The sequence below is a fragment of the Monodon monoceros genome, unplaced genomic scaffold (genome assembly GCF_005190385.1).
Source record: "Monodon monoceros isolate NGI ecotype Baffin Bay Population unplaced genomic scaffold, NGI_Narwhal_1 Super_Scaffold_22, whole genome shotgun sequence".
NCBI classification, from domain to species: domain Eukaryota; kingdom Metazoa; phylum Chordata; class Mammalia; order Artiodactyla; family Monodontidae; genus Monodon; species Monodon monoceros.
In genome coordinates, this window is record NW_021703779.1 from 102,718,621 (window position 1) to 102,723,387 (window position 4,767).

Sequence of the window (4,767 nt, forward strand, 5' to 3'; positions counted from 1 at the left end):
CACAAATCAAATGCAACAGCAATATACTTAGAACCATGCACAGTCGATTTAAAAATGGGTTGGACAATTGGAGTCCTTGCTGTCCAAAATAATTTATCTTGCTCAATATGAAGCTATTTTTCTGCTTCAGATCTCATCACAAAAGCTCCTGGTTGTGTGCACTGTAAAATATTCCAGGGTCAGTAGGACCTCCCACTTTTGCTTGGTATTTTGAAAGCATGGACCACAATGAAAACAGGTCATACAGAGAAATACTAGTTCACAGATTGCCAGCAAACGTCCTGGGTCTACAGTTTAAAATTTTATGTTTCCTTAATTTAAGAACTGCAAGAGACATAGCAAATAATTCAAACACTCTCCTATCCAACACTCAGTTTATGAAATAAAATATCACAGATGTAAATGAATCCATCCGTGCAGCACATCTCTTCTGGCTCCTATTCCCTCCCTCCCTCCCCAGAAGTAAACAGTATCATAAATTTGGTGTTTGCTATTTCCATGCATGTTTTATACTACTCTTTATACAAATAAACCCATAAACAACATATAATATTGTTTTGTGTTTTATGGTATCACAATGTACTTTTCCATAAATTCTATTCTTTTATTCATTCAGCATTGTGGATTGTGAGATCCATCCATGTTGATGTGCATAGCTCTAATTGAATCATTTGTACTTCTGTATGTACTCCGTTGTATTCATATACCACAACTTTATAACCTTTTCACCATAGATGCACATTCTCTTTCTACCTTTTCTTATTACAAACCATGCTGCTGTGAGCATGTTTCCTAACACCCATGTTCAGAAGTTTCTGTAGGGTGTACCCTTAGGCATGGATTTTGGCTGTAGTCTATATGCACATCTGCACCTTTACCAAACAATGCCAAATTGTTTTCAAGAGTTATTGTACCATGACCAGCACTGCCCACCAGCAGTGTAAGACGGTTTCAACTGCATATTTTTCAAAACTTCTTTTTTCTTCCTCAAAAAGTTATTCCTTTGCTACATCAATATTACCTCTTTTATTTTTTAACATCCTTATCGGAGTATAATTGATTTACAGTGTTGTGTTAGTTTCTGCTGTATAACAAAGTGAATCAGCTATACGTATACATATATCCCCATATCGCCTCCCTCTTGTGTCTCCCTCCCACCCTCTCTATCCCACCTCTCTAGGTGGTCACAAAGCACCCAGCTGATCTCCCTGTGCTATGCGGCTGCTACCCACTACCTATCTATTTTACATTTGGTAGTGTATATATGTCAATGCCACTCTCTCACTTCATCCCAGCTTATACCTCCCCCTCCCTGTGTCCTCAAGTCCATTCTCTACATCTGCATCTTTATTCCTGTCCTGCCCCTAAGTTCTTCAGAACCTTTTTTTTTCTTAGATTCCATATATATATACGTTAGCATACAGTATTTGTTTTTCTCTTTCTGACTTACTTCATTCTGTATGACAGACTCTAGGTCCACCCACCTCACTGCAAATAACTCAATTTCGTTTCTTTTTTTTTGCGGTACGCGGGCCTCTCACTGTTGTGGCCTCTCCCGTTGTGGAACACAGGCTCCGGACGCACAGGCTCAACGGCCATGGCTCACGGGCCCAGCCGCTCTGCGGCACGTGGGATCTTCCCAGACCAGGGCACGAACCCGTGTGGCCTGCATCGGCAGGCGGACCCTCAACCACTGCGCCACCAGGGAAGCCCGAAATTTTGTTTCTTTTTATGGCTGAATAATATTCCATTGTATATATGTGCCACATCTTCTTTATCCATTCATCTGTCTATGGACACTTAGGTTGCTTCCATGTCCTGGCTATTGTAAATAGTGCTGCAGTGAACATTGTGGTACATAACTCTTTTCAAATTATGTTTTTCTCAGGGTATATGCCCAGTAGTGCCATTTCTGGGTCGTATGGTAGTTCCATTTTTAGTTTTTTAAGGAACCTCCATACTGTTCTCCAGAGTAGCTGTATCAATTTACAATCCCACCAACAGTGCAACACGGTTCCCTTTTCTACACACCCTCTCCAGCATTTATTGTTTGTAGATATTTTGATGATGGCCATTCTGACTGGTGTGAGGTGATACCTCACTGTAGTTTTCACATGCATTTCTCTAATGATTAGTGATGTTGAGCATCTTTTCATGTGTTTGTTGGCAATCCGTGTATCTTCTTGGGAGAAATGTCTATTTAGGTCTTTTGCCCATTTTTGGATTGGGTTGTTTGTAGTTTTAATATTGAACTGCATGAGCTGCTTGTATATTTTGGAGATTAATCCTTTGTCAGTTGCTTCCCTTGCAAATATTTTCTGCCATGCTGAGGGTTGTCTTTTCACCTTGTTTATGGTTTCCTTTGTTGTGAAAAAGCTTTTAAGTTTCATTAGGTCCCATTTGTTTATTTTTGTTTTTATTTCCATTTCTCTAGGAGGTGGGTCAAAAAGAATCTTGCTGTGATTTATGTCATAGAGTGTTGTGCCTATGTTTTCCTCTAAGAGTTTTATACTCTCTGGACTTACATTTAGGTTTTTAATCCATTTTGAGTTTATTTTTGTGTATGGTGTTAGGAAGTGTTCTAATTTCATTCTTTTACATGTAGCTGTCCAGTTTTCCCAGCACCAATTATTGAAGAGGCTGTCTTTTCCCTACTGTATACTCTTGCCACCTTTATCAAAGACAAGGTGACCACATGTGCGTGGGTTTATCTCTGGGCTTTCGATCCTGTTCCATTGATCTATATTTCTGCCTTTTGTGCCAGTACCATACTGTCTTGATTACTGTGGCTTTGTAGTGTAGTCTGAAGTCCAAGAGCCTAATTCCTCCAGCTCCATCTTCCTTTCTCAAGATTGCTTTGGCTATTCAGGGTCTTCTGCATTTCCATAAACACTGTGAAATTTTTTGTTCTAGTTCTGTGAAAAATGCCATTGGTAGTTTGATAGGGATTGCACTGAATCTGCAGATTGCTTTGGGTAGTAGAGTCATTTTCACAATACTGATTCTTCCAATCCAAGAACGTGGTATATCTCTCCATCTGTTTGTATCATCTTTAATTTCTTTCATCAGTGTCTGATAGTTTTCTGCATACACATCTTTTGTCTCCATAGGTAGGCTTATTCCTAGGTATTTTATTCTTTTTGTTGCAGTGGTAAATGGGAGTGTTTCCTGAATTTCTCTTTCAGATTTTTCATTATTAGTGAATAGGAATGCAAGAGATTTCTGTGCCTTAATTTTGCATCCTGCTAATCTACCAAATTCACTGATTAGCTCTAGGAGTTTTCTGGTAGCATCTTTAGGACTCTCTAGGTATAGTATCATGTCATCTGCAAACAGTGAGTTTTACTTCTTCTTTTCCAATTTGGATTCCTTTTTTTTCTGGCTAAAACTTCCAAAACTATGTTGAATAATAGCGGTGAGAGTGGGCATCCTTGTCTTGCTCCTGATCTTAGAGGAAATGGCTTCAGTTTTTCACCACTGAGAATGAGGCTGGCTCTGGGTTTGTCATATATGGCCTTTATTATGTTGAGGTAGGTTCCCTCTATGCCTACTTTCTGGAGAGTTTTTATCATAAATGGGTGTTGAATTTTCTCAAAAGCTTTTTCTGCATCTATTGAGATGATCATTTGGTTTTTATCCTTCAATTTGTTAGTATGGTGCATCACATTGATTGATTTGCACATACTGAAGAATCCTTGCATCCCTGGGATAAACCCCACTTGATCATGGTGTATGATCCTTTTAATGTGCTGTTGGATTCTGTTTGCTAGTATTTTGCTGAGGATTTTTACATCTATGTTCATCAGAGATATTGGCCTGTAGTTTTCTTTTTTTGTAACGTCTTTGTGTGGTTTTGGTATCAGGGTGGTGGTGGCCTCGTAGAATGAGTCTGGGAGTGTTCTTCCCTCTGCTATACTTTGGAAGAGTTTGAGAAGTATGGGTGTTAGCTCTTCTCTAAATATTTGATAGAATTTGCCCGTGAAGCCATCTGGTCCTGGGCTTTTGTTTGTTGGAAGATTTTTAATCACAGTTTCAATTTCAGGGCTTATGATTGGTCTGTTTATATTTTCTATTTCTTCCTGGTTCAGTCTCGGAAGGTTGTGCTTTTCTAAGAATTTGTCCATTTCTTCCACGTTGTCCATTTTATTGGCATATAGTTGCTTGTAGTAATCTCTCATGATCCTTTGTATTTCTGCAGTGTCATTTGTTACTTCTCCTTTTTCATTTCTAATTCTGTTGTTTTGAGTCTTCTCTCTTTTTTTCTTGATGAGTCTGGCTAATGGCTTATCAGTTTCCTTTATCTTCTCAAAGACCCAGCTTTTACTTGTATTTATCTTTGCTATTGTTTTCTTCATTTCTTTTTCATTTATTTCTGATCTGATCTCTATGATTTCTTTCCTTCTGCTAACTTTGGGGTTTTTTGTTCTTCTTTCTCTAATTGCTTCAGGTGTAAGGTTAGGTTGTTTATTTGAGATTTTTCTTGTTTCTTCAGGTAGGATTGTATTGCTATAATCTTCCTTCTTAGCATTGTTTTTGCTGCATCCCAAAGGTTTTGGGTCATCGTGTTTTCATTGTCATTTGTTTCGAGGTATTTTTTACTTTCCTTTTTGATTTCTTCAGTGATCTCTTGGTTATTTGGTAGTGTATTGTTTAGCCTCTGTGTGTTCATAGTTTTTACAGTTTTTTTCCTGTGATTGATATGTAGTCTCATAACGTTATGGTCAGAAAAGATACTTCATATGATTTCAATTTTCTTAAATTTACCAA